Source organism: Natrix helvetica (assembly GCF_964273705.1).
Source record: "Natrix helvetica genome assembly, chromosome: 2".
NCBI lineage: Eukaryota > Metazoa > Chordata > Lepidosauria > Squamata > Natricidae > Natrix > Natrix helvetica.
In genome coordinates, this window is record NC_138552.1 from 52033169 (window position 1) to 52050315 (window position 17147).

General features: G+C 38.8%; 1 protein-coding gene across 3 annotated transcripts in view; it reads left to right on the forward strand.

The window, feature by feature from the left end:
- The window catches only part of CAMK4 (calcium/calmodulin dependent protein kinase IV), a 70514-nt gene that overhangs the window by 13968 nt on the left and 39399 nt on the right, over positions 1–17147 (forward strand). The window lies entirely within an intron of this gene.

Sequence of the window (17147 nt, forward strand, 5' to 3'; positions counted from 1 at the left end):
GTTGCAAGTATGGCAGACGCCCCCTCCCTCCAAACTCATAAGGTACATCTATGTATAAAACATTAATACAAAATCGTATAAAATCAGCATATCACTTCTATAAAGATATTTCAATCAGCTTATATATTATAATATATAGTCTAGGTATAATTTCATTATTACTTTCGGTCTGTTTATAACAATGTGATTTTCTTACTCATTTTTGTGATCTGAGCTTTCTTAATGTTGCCCCTTCTCCCCCCGCTGGCAGAGCTCCGGCCCCTCCCGTGTCCTATGTGACCGTTGAAAAATCTTCTGTTTTTTCTAGGATCGCTTTATTTTTTTCCATAAAGGCCTGAGCCTCTATGGGTGTATTGATTCTAATTCTTGTCTCCTCCCAGAATATCAGCATCCCTTCAGGCATCAACCATCTAAACCACACCCCTTTCTGGTATAATTTATTCGCCAATTGCGAATAATTTTTCTGTTTCTCCCTAATTTTTTTTGGGATCTGTTTCAAGATGGTTATCTCCCTGTCGTGATATGTCAATGCTTGCCCCCTTTGTACCCCCAGAATTGTGTCTCTTGTGCTTTTCCTAAGAAATTTGATATGGACCTCCCTGGGCACATTGTGTGTTCTGGCATATGCTGAGTTCACTCTATAGACCAGGTCTATCTCCCATTCCATCTGTTGTTTATCTTTGTGTATGTATTCAGCTAAGATATTAGTCATGATGTCCCTTATATTTTCCCCATCTGCTTCTATAACATTTTGAAATCTAAGATAAAAGGACATTCTCTCAAACTCTGTTTTCATTTGTTGGATATCAAGTTCTTTGTTACCCTTCTGCAAAACTTCTACCCCCCCTCGCCTCCGCCACCCCACCCTCCACGAGGTCCAGTCTCTGTGAGTTCTTATAAATTTGGACTTGATTCTCTTTAATTTCCTCCTTCATTTCCTTTAATTGTTTCTTAATTTCTTCCTGGCCTTGTATGAGTTGCTGAAGCATTTGTTGCAAATCCATCTCTGTACTCTTGGGTTGCATCAGTTCTGTAATCTTTGACTGTGTGGCAGGACTGGATGTTGCAGATGTCGGTGCAGAGGTAGCAAAACCAGGTTTTCCAAGTGGTGGTCTTTTTGGAGACATAGTTTATAAAGCAGAGAGATCAGTCAGTGTAGAGACTGGACAGCTGAAGAAGTAGAGCAGGCAGATGAGTTCAGGAGGCAGAAGATCCAAGCAGCTGGGAGTTTCTTTAGTCAGTCTAGCAATAGAGAAAAATTTTCTCTCCAGAGGGTTCAGAAAATAGCAATCCACAAGAGATTCTTCTGGGTGGCACGGAGACAAAGACCGGAAGCCTGAGTTTTAAAGGTGGAGTCAGGTTTCAGAGTTCATGAAGACAACGGAAGTGTGCCATCTTGCCCTGCCAGCTTTGGGCTCAGAGGCATAGCAAACTTTTAAAAGTTCAGAAAATTCTCAGTTCACCCATAAATTCTGGAACTAAGTCCAATGAAAGTCACTTTTACAGGGGTGAGGCATCATTAGTTGGCTCTCCCCCCTCCTCCTTCCCCTGGGGGCGAAAGCAGAATCTTTTCAAGCTGCTTGTCCAAGGGGGGGGGGAAATCCCCCTCCCTCTAGCCGCACCTCCAGCAAGAATCCGAAAGTTAAACTTTTAAAAAAAGCTGAAAAGTCCATCAGTTCAAAAGAAAGGGAATGAAGAAAGGAAGCCTCTCACCATACCGCCGCTGCTTCGTTCAAAAGTGCGTTCTCCGATCGGCATGGAGCGAGACGCATGCGCGCCCTCCAAAACTGCTCCCCGATGCCTAGAACGAGGCGGAGAAGCCCCCGCCAGCCGACGCCGACGCCAGGACCCTCCGCGAGCCGCTCCCTCGGCAGGACGCCTCCCCGGCGTCCTGTGCCCCCCCCAGAAGCGGGGGAAGCCCACCGGGAGAGCGGGAGCAGGCAAAGGCTTGCCTGTCGCCGTAGCCGCTGGAACCGGAAGTCCGATATGGGGTATTTTTCTTTTTCCCATTTTTCTTCAGATATAATCCCCACATTTACTATTTTTAAAATGAATCAAAGCTAAATTTGACATGCCTTTTATGCATCTAATTTTATTTCTGTTACTCAGATATCAATATAAATTGATAAATATGATTTATATTCTTTGATTTGTATCCTAAGCTCTCATATTGCTCTGATCACTCACCAGAAAAGGGAAAGCTTCAATCAGTCAATATTTGAAGAGAACTGGAGCCTTAATGAGTACGTAGGAGTCAAGTTGACGGTGATGCTGTCTCTGATTTTATTTGCCTTGTTGTTAAACACAACTAAATGTCACTGGATACTTTTAGAAATATACTCATGACATCATATTGGAAATATTCAAATTTTTAAAAATCTTGTTGTATGAAAGAGTTCTCTTTCTTTATGGAAGCTACTAGTGTTGTTAGAAAGGTATTTTCATAGAACCAATCAAAGTATCACTCAAAAAATCCAAGAACCTAGAACATTTTTTGGAAAACATCATTTATTTGTCGATATTTGTATTTATCAGAAATGGTGAGTCTCAGCCTTTAGGCTTCCCAGATAGTGCAAGTTTTCCTCTTTCTATGAGACCCATGTCCCCAACTCTTATAATAACAGTATAACACATGGGTGTCAAACTCATGCTGTCACATGACGTTTCACGATGTTTTTCCCATTCGCTAAGCTGGGGTGGGCACGTCCTGTACATGATGCATCTGGCCCGCGGGCCAACAGTTTGAGACCCCTGGTATAACAGATTTGGAAGTGACCTTGGAAGACTTCTAGTCTAATCCTCTGCTCAAGCAGGAGACACTATATCATTCTCGATAAATTGTTGTCCATTCTCTTATCAAAAACAAAAATGAAGCCCCCACATCTTTCATTAGCAGCTGTAGAAAAAAAGAGCTATTCTTCCTACGCATGTAGATTTTTAAAATCCTGATTTTAATGTGTGCAGTTTAGGAATAGATTTTACTATTCAGGAAGGATAATCCTTTCTCCTCCATTAAAAACTCATCAAAAGAAATCTTCCACTGCTGCATTTTGACTTTTAAAAGGCTTAGTTGTAACACAAAGAGAATTCTTCTATTTTCTGGAGTATTGGTAGCTCCTTCCAAATTGTCTGCATTGCCATGAACCTCTGTTGGGAGCAATGTAAGTTCTCTAAAATCTAAATTGCTTTGAGGAGCAGGGAGGGAATGAAGCTATGAATAATGAATATGAATGTGTGTGAAGAGAGAGAAGAATGGATTTGTGTTAGATAAAGGAGAGTCTGAAGTCTTGGGAAAATACTTTAGAACTGCTTGGTTGCAATGAGGCAGTCTATCTATTTGGGCCAAGACCTTTCCTGTTGTTGCATGTGACATGTCCACCATGAATATCTTTCAAACATGAATTCACCCACAATTACTGTGAAATGTCAAGATTACATCAGGCTGAACTTGACTCTTGGTGACTTCATGGTCATGTCTGTTTTCGTGGCAACTATAAGAGAAATATAGAATGGATTAATACTAATACATCTTTCATCTAATGATATAGGAAATTCAGAAAAGAACTCCTACTATCTTGCACTGTTGCATTAATGGAGGGAATAATGATCCATAAAAGGGGAGGAGTCTCTAGATTTGTCAATCTTATTTCACAACTATAACACAATAACCTGAATTCCATTCTGGCCATAGGTTATGAGATGAAGTAAGATCCTAATTCAACTTATTCCCCTTCTTCACAGGACCTGGTCAGATTTGAGGGGGGGAGGTCTGGCTGGCAATTGCCAGTTCATTTTTTTCTCTCTGCCAGATACTCAGTTACATGGTTCATTTCTGCAAATTCAGAGACTGGGACAGTGGTGGGTTCTACCGGTTTGGACCAGTTCAGCCAAACTTGTAATAGCTTGGTGGCCTGGGTCACTGGAACCGGCAGAGACCCAGGCCTTCCACGCCCCTGAACCAGTTCTCCCAGCGGCGCTGTAGGTGCCGCCATCTGGTTTTTTGCTTCTGCTCATGCACAGAGCAATTTTAGTTGTGCGCACAGCGCGTGCACGCACAGCATGTGCACATAAAGCAGGCACTCAGTGCGTCCCAGCAGTAATCTCTGTCGGAACCCACCGCTGGACTGGCAGGGTGAAACAGTCAGCTTCCTTGCCACCTTGTCATCCTAACAGGAGAAGTGTGGAGAGATGGTTCTTTTTCCACCAGATCTCCCGCTGCACAAAGCAGCTCCATGCAACATTTCAGGGAAAGAATTGGCCCCTCCTCACTTTCTTGCTATTTCTCTTAAGGTTTGGCAAGGGGAAGGCCTCTTTTCCTCCTATCTCTCTAATCCAATAGAGCAGCACCATGCTATTGAGGTGGCAAATAAAGCCTGGCTTGATGTAACCAGATGGCCCTGGGGAAGACCCCAGCCCCAGATTACAATATCAATCATATTGATGAAGAATTCTAGATTGCTGGTACAGCAAGATACCTTTTGGGAGAATAAGGGAAACACCTCTAATACTGGAATAGTGAAAGGTAAAATCTGGCTTCATGTGATAGTAGGCTTGTGTGAAGACAAAGGGAACTTATTTTTTTTAAGTTTTTTATTTATTTTTATTACATAATAAAAGTTCTTTTGTGAACAGAGTGTTGTCCGAATTTCCCCTTTAACTTTCCCACCAAAAAACATAATTCATTGACATTATAGTTCCATTGTTTCCAATTTTAGCTGTATTACATTTCTTCTTAATATAGAATAAATACTCTTTTCCACACAAGTCTCCTTTTAACACAATGAATGCAATGAAGTTGCATTTCTGGCCACCTAAATTTTATCACTCACTGGAAGAATAGAAAGTTTACTTTCTGCTGTCTTTTCAGGCATTTTCTAGTCATTGTGAAAACTGATCAAACAGTTCCTATGCAAACATATTCCTTGGCTGTTGATATTTTTTAGTAGAGAACAAGACTCTGATCCATTACAATGCAAAGAATTCTAATACAAGCGTAAATTGATGAAATGATAGTTTTTCTGTATGCATACAGAAGCAGCATATTCCCAGAAAGCAGAGCATAATTAACAGTCTGGTATATCTGGACTCATGCATCATGCTAATCTTGATCTTTTAAAAAACATACATACAACTACAAACAAACCATAGTGTTCACACATAATACTACCGTGTTTCCCGAAAATAAGACAGGGTCTTATTTTCTTTTGATCCCTGAAATAAGTACTTGGGCTTATTTTCGGGGAGGTCTTATTATTCTTGAGGTGCAGGAGGCAACGAGCATGGTCACCTCATGGCTGCTGCTGTGATGCAGTATTTTGGGGAGGGCTTATTTTCGGGGGAAGGCTTATTTTAGTGCATGTGCCCAAAAGCCCGATTGGGCTTATTATCCATGAAAGTCTTATTTTCAGGGAAACAGGGTATATAGGTCACGTGTTACCAGAATGGTTGAGTTCAGATTTCACATTAACTCAAAACCAAATAAATCATATTATTAGCACAATCTGGGGGGAAAAACATTGTTAGCATAATATGTGAACCCAGCCCCTATGTCCATTGATCCCTTTCCTTGAAGAAAAAATTAAAATTTCATGTTTTCTTTCAAGCCAGGTGGAGAATGGCAGGTTTAATGCAGGTATTGTACAGTTACTTGGAAAAATAATATGAGCTACCCATTCCCAGTTAAACTAGATTTCCGGGTTTAGAATATGTTTTATCATTTCAGTACTGTAGTGATACCAGATACGTTGCAAAAATCCAGATGCCCAATACTACTCAGACAGCAGAAAGACCCTAATTCTTTGCTGCCGTATAGTGGTCCTCTCCTTGTGGTGAAACCAAAGTGTTCTACGAAGGTATCATTCTGGTGCCATAGCTAGAAGGATTCTAACTTTTTTTTCCTGTAGAAAAAGATGCTGTAGCTCTCTTTCCCTATTCTGTGCCCTGCTCCATGAAGGGCGTACCTCTGCAAGTTCCAACTATCACTCTCAACAAATTGCCACCTGCCCCAGATTTTTGTCAGTTTCTTTCAAATCTTACGCCCTTTCTCCTTTATCTTGGGAATCTCAGCAACAAACAACAAATAAATGGCCTGCATCAAACTCTTTGGGGATTCTTCAATGTAATTTTCTGGTGACAGGGAGCATATAAATATTTTTATAAGGCAAAACTCTGGAGCTTTCCTAGTGAACACTCTGTCTTTGTGAATTGGTTAAAGTTTTTAAACATTGAAAGCTGAAGAGGTATCATTGATGTTAGTGTTAGATTTTGTAATATTTGAAAAATGGTTGTTCTAAATATATATCATTCATTACTTCTTTTATGGACTTGTTTGCCTGTACCTGTACACTGAAGAATGCAGAACTAGGAAAATTAAGACACTAACCCAAAAGCATAAAAGGTACAAGGCAAAATATAATTAAAATACATATGTAAAAGTACAGATTACAGTAAAACAACTATATTCAATGTGTGTGTGCATATTCACATGTACATGTTCTTGATATGTCTATGGCTTAGTATGCACAAACTATCCTCCAGCGGCTGAAACTGGGCGTGCAGAGGTCGAAATTGGGGCGTGTGGAGATGGTGATGGGCGGAGACAGTGGTGATCCCTGTAGTCTAGAACAGCTGATAGGTAGTATTCCGGAAGGCAGATCCAACTGCCAATCAGCTGCTGGTGATAAATCAGGCTTGCTGAAGCTGACCAGGATGTTTGCTACAAGGAGGCAAATGGCTGGGAGGCAGAGGCCGAAGGGTGGGGGCTGGCAGGTGGGTGGGACTTCAGCAACATTCGCTATATAAGACACACAGACATTTCTGCCCACTTTTGGGTGGGGGAAGTGCATCTTATATACCAAAAAATACAGTATATTTCTCTGCTAGATCCATTGGCTACATTTTGCTGTATCATAGCTGTGGTACTGTTAATTGATAAATCAATCAAAAATGTACTTCTGGTATTATGAAAGAAGGAAAACTCTTAGAATCAAATATGACTAGTCTTACTAATTAATGAGATGTGTTACTCCATTACAAGGTTTCAAATATTGATCCGTATTTTGGATGAAATTCACTCTTAAGTGTAATACTTGAGGGCATTGACCCCATCCCCCCCACCTTACTTTTGTAGTTGGACATCTGTTTCTCTGCAGATATGAAAACCATGTCTATGTCTACATCTAATATTCAAGGAAAGACGATCGGTATTATATAGCTTCATTTTTTATATTAACCAAAACTTAATATTTGGAAACCAGGTGGAAAAAACCCAGAAATATATATTCATATTTTGGATACAGATTCATAAAATACTATATGTTTTCTGACAATTTAATGTCATAAACACTAAAAGCTCACAGCTTTTGAAGAACATATGCAAATTACTACATCACAAATTTAGGAACGACCTTCAAACATCTGCCAGATAATTTTAGAAATAACTACAAACCTCTCAAACATGATTTAAAATAGTATGGGAAAAAGATTTAGAAGTAGAAATTAAGGAGAGAGTGAGAATGAACAGAAGGAGGCCATTACAATCTGTTTCAGTGAAGGGAAAATTCAAATAATCTAATGTTTCATTCATATCTGACATATAAGCACATATTATAAAGGAATAGGATTTTAAGAAATCCCACCATTTACTGCATAACAAAGGATTATTATATTGATTTAGTTAATATTTTGAGGAAAAAAAAACATTAAGCTTTTTAAAATAATCATAAAATATCAACCATAGTTGTCACCAAATACTTATAGAATGTGAAAAGAAAGACATTTCAATTGATATTTAATACAAAAAATGTTACCATAAATAATTTTTGCTGAAAAATTCACCATCAGTTATAGCTTTTGAAAATTCAGAGAAACTGCTTTGTCAACTATTCATTGGAAGAGAGTCCCTCTGCCTTATGTATCATGAAAAATGCATAAACAGTGAAATAGATTAGATTAGACTAGGCTGACAGGTTTGTTTGTTTAATTGACACATTTATATAGCTTTCCATCTCACTAACCATGATTGTGATGGTATACAATCAGTAGTTAAAACAAAATCACAGCAACCGGTAATACAAACTTTAACAAATAAATAAAAACAAGATAAATAAAATAATAAAAACAAGATTGTGGGAGAATACATATTTAGAAACAGTACAGCCATCACACAGGTTTCCCATTGGACCCCAGGTTGATGAATGCACGAAATAATTTCCATTTAATCAGTGCTTCCAGCTTTGAAATATATATAAGCAAGAAATAAAAACAAGATCTTCATTGTATCTATAATTAAGTTAAGGATTTTTTTTTACTTTTTCAAAAATGTAATAGTGCTGTTTCTACCTAAACTTGTAGAAATCATTCCACAAATTTTATATTTTTGGTTTTTAAAAAGGCTGCTTGGGAGAAGATGAAAGACCCAAAGGGAAAATATGGAAAACAGATACTGAATAGCAGCAACATGTGTTTGAGCCATAAAAAGTTGATTAACAAAGCATTGAAATTCACATTATGAGACTGGAGTGGAACTAGTGTTTCTGTTTGTCCTTGATAGAAATAGCTCACTTTATTAATCTAAGGGGGAGGGGCTTTTATTAGTTTAGAACTTTTATGTATACAAATCTTTTTACAAAGAGAGACAGCTTTTTGTGTTTCTTTTTTTCTGAGATGAAAAAATCATTTGATGGAATTTCCTACTGGCATCCAAAGATCTGAAGACAGACAGTAAGATTTATAACTCAATGTCACCATAAGAGTGTGCTAAAGAAATCAAATCAGTTATTTAAAATAATTGAGAGGAGGTGGCTTTTGAGAAGGTGGGTAACAGTAAAGGTTTAGAAAAGATTCACTGTTTACTTGTCATTCAAATCATCTTACCTCTGCTAAACTTAGAAACATGGCCATAAAATCTGTTGATAGATGTTCCCACACCTTTTAATAAAAATGGCTAAATAAAGGATCTGGCCTTCTAAACCTTCTTATATTTGAGGTAATTTTTAAAGATTTATCTATTTCATTGCCAGTACATATTATAGAATCTTGCAATCAAAGCCTTTCAGCGCTATTTGAATTTTATGACAAGGAAGAAAGAGCTGGAAGGGGGAAAATGGAAAGGATTCTCATTTCTCACTAGTCAAAAATCTTTGTGGTATTAAAAAGCTGTGATTTAGATGTGGCTGCCCATCTGCTGAGGATGTTAATATCCTGTAGGTTTGGATTTCTGGAGATTGCGAAAAGAAAAAAACACTCTTCCCTTTTAATACTTCACATATAACATTCACACACCACATGTACACACTAATCCCATTTCACAGAATGCCAAGTAGGAGACCAGAGGTAGTATGCTGCCGGTTCGGACCAGTTTGGGCGAACCAGTAGTGGTGATGGTGTGAGGCTCTGCCCATCGACCCAGACGTCATCAAAGACCTTCTGCATATGTGCGGACTCCCGCTATCAAACCGATCGTGAAGAAAATAGAATACCATTACCATAGTAATAGAATACTAATAGAATACCATTACCAGAGGGAGAAGAGGGAGTCAAACTATTCTCCAAAGCACCTGAGGGTAGAACAAGAAGCAATGGGTGGAAACTAATCAAGGAGAGAAGCAACTTAGAACTGAGGAGAAATTTCCTGACATTTAGAACAATTAATCAGTGGAACAGAAGTTGCCTCCAGAAGTTGTGAATGCCCCAACACTGGAAGTCTTTAAGAAGATGTTGGATAGCTATTTGTCTGAAACGGTATAGAGTTTCCTGCCTAGGCAGGGGGTTGGACTAGAAGACCTCCAAGGTCCCTTCCAACTCTACTATTGTATTACCATAGCAGACCATTCTCTATCAAAATTGTCTAAGATATTAAGAACTCAACCAATTCCTTATTTTACATTTTAATTTCCAACTGATTCCCATAATATTACCTGGCTCAGTTGTCCAATATTATGTACCTGAAACTATTGGACACAGATCCTGATCTGTTTTTTCGGAGGCGCCTAGGTTTTGTTTTCTTTTAGTTCCTGCAAACTTGGACAGTCCTGTAAGTTTGCTGAAATCACCACTTTAGTTTTGGATCTCCCGGTTTTAATTTAAAATTGGTTCTATTTGTATTGAAATCACAGACATAAACACAATGGTGGGCATCTACTCTGATTCTCTTGAGATCTATATCTTTCTCTGAAGATCCTAAACCACAGTATACCTGAGTATAAAATCTCTCCTGCTTCTTTCACCTCTTGAAAATTTATATTTATCTTCTTGAGTAGTGAGCAGATATTCTACTGATGTCTGTCTTGACTATCTTTTGAGAATAACACCGAAGATAGTTTAATTAAGAATTGTCTCCTGCTGCCTTTGTTGACCTGCAGAGTGTGAACTGAGCTTGGCAAACACTGAGATGCAAGGTGTTGGACAAATTAGCTGCAAGTGCAAATAGGTTGCCAAATATCCAGCTTGCAATCATGTGACTGAGGGGGGAGGGACAGCATGACATTTCATGACAGCTAGAAGTGTTTTACAGCCCCTTAAAGCACCCTTTCTGAGATTGTCCTAAATTTGAATGATTGCTAAATGATAGTTTATAAATCAAGGACTACCTTTAATTAGAAGTAGTAATACTCACTTGTGTAGCACTCACAAAATGAGAGGCACAGAAACTTTGCATGTAAAAGTTCCATAATATCTATTTTAAAAACTACATCAAATGTGACAAGGTAATGATTTAAGAGCTGACCAGCTGCTACGATGATGTAATGCTAGGAATGAGTCAGAAAGGTTTTTTGGGCTGTTATAACATTAAGAGCCTGTTCTAAGAAGAGGCCCTGTTGTGGTGTATCTCTCTTTCCATGCGTGCTTCTGTGCTGTAATTGCTGATTGCTGTTGGTCTGACTAAAATATGTGTATGTATATATTCTTTGTAGTTAAAACCACTATTTAAATACAAAGCTCTGTTTAGTGTATTTGCTCCTGGGTTGTCTCACATAGTCACACTGTGCACACTCTGACAAAATGCATCAGATATGCACTGTGATTTTATGGTATTTGTGTTACAATTTTAAATATTATTACTGTCCTACAATCACCACAGTATTATGAGTATGAAATAACAGCCATTTCTGCAAAGCAGGAATGGCTAAAGATGTCCTTTGTTTGCTGCCAGACCACTGCAAATGCATCTTCAACTTCTGTTTTCCTCCTCTGTGTTTGAAGTAGTGCTTTCCGGCTTCTGGCAGCTCAAGCTTTGCTGTCCGGTTTGCCTGCCACATTTTCATTTCTTCTGGGCAACCCTCTGCTGTTTTTGGCTGCTGCACACAGTGGCAGGAACACCCCCTCAGCCCTGCAATAGCATGGGGGGGGTGTGCTTGCATTTTATCACATTTGGCTTCATAATTTCTGCTACAGTGACTGTTTCAATAGTTCCAATAGCATAATCTATGATTACATTGCTTCATCTTTTTAAATCATTGTAGAAAAGAGCTTTACTATTTTCTTTTTTCTGTGATAGCTTTTAAAGGATTGAGCAGACAAAACAGACATGGACCTTAATGTGAATAATTTCATTGTTTTTATTTACATAGTTTCTCCAAGTCAGGTTATTTTCTCGTTCTACTATGTGAGCAGCATCTAGTTCAGGCCTATCAAACGACTGGGCTGCCATGCCCACACCCGGTTTAGCGAAGGGAAAAAGTCCCAATACATCATGTGACAACGCCGTGAGGCCGTGAGTTTGACACCCTTGATCTAGTTAAACTATATGGCCATTCACCCTTCTTTCTAGCTTCTGAGTTCAGACAAGTGTGGAATGTAGTAAATTGGTGTGTGTAATGATATCTCTACAATTTGGAGATTAAGCCTTCTTATCTGAAATATTAATGTTTCTACTATGTAAGCATGCCTTTTTAAGCTATAAAATTATCTAGCTATCTATACCACTGATGGCTAACCTTTTTGTCATTGCATGCCGAAAACCCATAATGCAATGTGCGTGCGACACCCATATGTGCCCCCATGCACCTTCATGTGTGCTGCCCCGTTTCCCTTCCCCCCATGCCCCATTTTGGGCCTAGTAGGCCTCCCTGCAGCCTCCTGGGGTGAAAAACAGGCTACGGGGGGTGCTGCACCCCCCTGCGCTCCCCCATCCCCATGCATGCATACATAACCCCATTCCCCTGTGCATGTGTGCATGACCCCCCAGTTCCCCTGTGCATGCGTCTGCATTTCCTGCATGCACCCCACCCCCACGCTGGCCAGCAGCAGGCACGCGCACATGCGTGGTGAGGCTGAGCTGGGGCAATGGCTCGTGTGCCCACAGAGAGGGCTCTGCATGCCATATGTTCGCCATCATGGATTTATACACTATTAAAAATCTTGTATTTGTTTCTTTGTAGCCATCAAATTGGGCAAAATAGTGTATCACAGGGCAACAATTCTTGAATCAATGTACCTAAAATCGACTAATTTATAGAATGTTTCCAAGATCCAGGATCCATGGCTCCCATGGGATTGAGATTTGATACACCTGTGGCCACTTCATGAAATGTCAGTCATTTCTGACCACACTTCTGTTCTGTGATGCAAGGGAAGATGGGAGGGGGCTGTCTCTGTCCTCTTTTCTGCTTCTCGCTGGCCCCTTTGCCCAATCAGTTGGCAACAAGGCTGAATGGATGAGCAGCGATTGACTACTTTGGACTCAAGGCCAAAATCTGATATATTTTAACTGGCAGGCAGCAAAAGAAGGATAGGAAAGTTACTTGAATGCTGGCTAGTGAGAGGAATTAAGGGTTGGTGGGTGAGCAGTCTCTTCCTGGGGACATAGCGGGATGAGCAGAGTTGCAATTTTCTTCATGGTACATTGGTAAATGCAGTGATAAGTCATTTTAGTATTTACTCACTTTTTAAAAGAAGTATGCAGTACATGTTCAATAAACCCCACAAAGATAAAGGAAAATGATTAGGAGTTGCTTTTAGAAGGCATAGCAGTCAGGAAATTGTTTAGGGTAAGGTCAAGGTAACCAGCATTCCAATCCAAACAGAATTTTCTTAAATTGTTTTAGTCCAGTTGGCATCAGCATGGGGTATTGGCACCTTCACAATGCAATGAAGAAGAGCATTTGTTTTACGATCAAAATGAATTTGTTTGCACATTGTTTCACTGCTCATCCAAGAAGTTCTAAAGAAGCTTCTTGGATGAGAAATGAAATGTTTTCAAGGAAACAAATCCAAGAAAGTCAATTAGCGTTTTGCAAAGCATCTTTGGGATGTTCTGCCTTAATTTGTTTCCTATCTTCTATATTTTACGTAAAAGATTTGTGTGTGTGTGCTCACGCGCATCAGAAAGATTCATATACTGTCAAGCCATCCTCTAGATCATGGGTTGTCAACCTGGTCCCTACCGCCCACTAGTGGGCGTTTTGGGATTCCAGGTGGGCGGTGGGGATTTCGGAGGTTGAAACCTCCTTTTGAACTAATGCGCGCGAGGATGCGTGCGTTAGGGATTTTGGAGGTTAAAACCTCCTTTTGAACTAATGCGCACGAGAATGTGTGCGTTAGGTGTTTCGGAGGTTAAAACCTTTTGAACTAACGTGCGCAAGAATGCGTGCATTAGGGATTTCAGAGGTTAAAACCTCCTTTTGTGTGAGTGGGCAGGCGAGCGCAAGCGCATGCACAAGCAAACACATGGGAAGAGGAAGGGGAGGAGTAGAAACTGATAGCAGGGACAGGCAGAAGCAGAGCAGTTGCAAAATAGGAGAAAGAAAAGGCAGGAGAGAATTATTGTTGGCTAATAGTAATAAGTGGGCTAACTAGCTCAGCCTTACTTTTGTACCTAGCCCTAAGGAAGATTTAAAAAAGGAGATAAAAAGGAAAAGCACTGTGTGGAGTGAGGATCAAAACGTGAGAGTAAAAGTAGTTGTTAAATTGTGAAACAAATTTAGAACCCATGTCTGAAAAAAAGAAATATGCTCGTGGCTATTTACCAGAGTATCTGAAGATGGGTTTCATTGAATCTGTTACAAATAAACAGCTTCCAATGTGTTTACTGTGCCACAAGACATTATCTAATGAAGCAATGAAGCCAAGTCGATTGCGAGAACATCTTGCTACAAAGCATTTGCAAGATAAAGATAAGCCCATTGAATATTTTCAAGAAATCTATAAAAGATTTCAAAATCGTTCAACAATAGCTGCATCATTTCAAAAACAAAATGCAAAAAATGAGGATGGATTAACTGCGGTTTATCATATATCACACTTAATTGCAAAAAGTGGTAAAAGTCATAATATTGGAGAAACTTTGATAATACCCTCTATCAAAGAATTTATCTCAACAGTAATGCATCAGGATATACCTGAAGTTTTAAAAACATTGCCCCTTAGTGATAACACAGTAAAGAGACGCATTGACGAAATGGCAGCTAATGTTGAAAATAAATTTATAGGTATTCTCCAAAATCCTTCATTTTCCATACAATTGGATGAGTCTGTCATTGCAGATAATAATGCTCTACTGATGACATATGTACGGTACCTTGATGGAAACAATACATTGCAAGAAGAAATGCTCTTCACTATCAATCTGATTACAGATACAAAAGGATTATCAATATTTAATGCTGTGAAATCATATTTTGCAAAAAATAACATACCCTTGAACAATATTGTTGCATGTGCTACTGATGGAGCACCATCAATAGTAGGCTGCTATAGTGGGTTTGTTGCTTTCCTGAAGGAAGAAGTGCCAAACGTTTTGTGTATTCATTGTGTTCTGCACAGACAACATATTGACGGAAAACATTTAAGTACAACTCTCCATTCATCATTAAGTATAATAATTAAAGCTGTAAATAAGATCAAATCTAATGCCAAGTGTGATAGAATGTTTCGACAGCTGTGCCAGGACAATAACGAGCAGTTTATTAGGTTACTTTTACACACAGAAGTTCGATGGCTCTCAAAGGGTACATGCTTGTCTCGTTTTGTTGCATTATTTGATAGTGTCATATAGTTTTTTGAAAGTGATAATGAGGCTGGTCTCTATGAACAGTTAAAAACCGTAAAGACATGCCTTTTATTTGGCAGACATTTTCAAGAGATTTAATGAAATTAATTTGCAGCTTCAAGGAACCAATATAACTCTTATAAGTTGCAAAAATATTGTGTCATTATGTATTGAAAAGCTTGATCTTCTCCGTCATAATATTCTCAAGAGAGAATTTCATCAGTTTCCTGAATTGTCCTCTATAAACAATGATGTAACTCTGGGAGATATTGAAAGGTTCAGTAGCCACCTCAACGAACTCAAATTGGATATGGAAAACAATTTCAAGATATTTTGAACTTAAAGGTGCATGACTGGATGATAAATCCTTTTACAGCAAATGTTGCTGAAGTTGATATAACTTGCCAAGAAGAACTATTAGAATCTAAATATGACGAAGAGAGTAAATGTAATTTTGGCAGTGGTGGATACCAAAAACTCTGGCAAAATAAAAAAATGCCAGTGTTATATCCAAATATGTGGAAAATGATGTTCAATTTATTGATACCTTTCCCTACCACATATCTTGTAGAATCAGGCTTTAGTGCTGTTAATCATATTATGAGCAAACAGAGAAACCGTCTGAATATTACCGAAAGAGGAGACCTTCGTTTGTTCCTTACGAAAATCGAACCAGATATCAAATATTTAGTCTCGCAGCATCAGCCTCAAAGATCTCATTAATCACTAGTAAAGCTAATTTCAATTTACTTTATTGTTTTCTAATTAAACTTTATAAAGTTAAAAACATTATAAACATGCATAAAGTAGAAATAGAAAGATAAATGTATGTACATTTCTTTTTTTAAAAAAACACCCTCCTTTCTAAAAAATATTCCGCACTTGCGCAAAAACTGGTGGGCGGTAAGGAAATTTTTCCATCAAGAAAGATCCATTAGTGGGCGGTAGGTAGAAAAAGGTTGACTACTACTGCTCTAGATGGTTACATCCTCTTCTGTATAATTTAAAATTCCAAAAATGTCTAAAAATAATAATATAGAAATGTTAATATAGAAATTTCAATAGAATTGTGTACAACTTCGCAGCAGGCAGGAGCCCTTGGGTAGCACTGTCAGCAACGTCTTAAAGCAGCAATTCTTTCCTGCTATTGTGTGACTGCTCCCTGCAGTTGCAGCACAATTGCAGGAAAAGAACCTACCGTATTTTTCAGACTATAAGATGCACTGGAGTATAAGACGCACCATGATTTTGAAAAGGTAATTTTTTCAAAAAGTTTTTGCACTCTGCAGGCCTCCCAAACCCTCTGCACGTCTCCTTTTTTGCAGGAAAAAAAGGGGGCATGCTGAGACTTTGGGAGGCTTGTAAAATGCTCCAGGGGGCAAAAACAAGCAAAAACAGCCTGTCTTTGCTTGTTTTTGCCCTTCCCAACCCCCAGGAGCACTTTGCAAGCCTCCCAAACCCTCTGCATGTCCATTTTTGCAAGGGGGCGGGGTTTCAGTAGGCCAAAAATGCTGTATTCAGTGTATAAGACGCACCCACATTTTCACCCTCTTTTGGGGGGAAGAAAAAGGTGCATCATACTCCAAACAATATGGTATTTGGATTATGAAGTTGCTGACAGCTCCTCTGCACACACCAATATGCCCTCTGAAGAATCTTTTCCCTTGAAGAATTTGAATTTGTGTTATCTTTGCTCCCATCTAGTGGCCTTCTGCATTTTACTAGCTCAAATTGGATAAGCTTAAAAATAAATTATATTGTTTTAATAAGACCAAAAAAGAAAGAGAAAAAAAAAACAAGCTGTGACTAAAACTAAATGAATTGAATTTGCTGTTTTTCTCTTTGCTGCATAATCTGCTAAAAAGAGCTAAAAGAGTTAAACAAGAAAAATCTCCTTTAAAACCTCTTGAGAAAAGAATTGTTATCTGTCAAAGACTGCCTTGAGTAAGGAAAGATTAAGTGACTAAGGAACGGAGGAAATGCAGCAGTTATTATAGGATGATTCTCATTAGACATGTTTGACAATTTGTTGAATGGCCCGTGTTACTGACTCAAACATCTCTGCTGTGAAGTCTTATTGATCATATTGAGTTTTTTTGAGATTTAGTGTATCTCATAACTTCTTTTAAAATATGAAATATTTTAATATTTGTTGCAT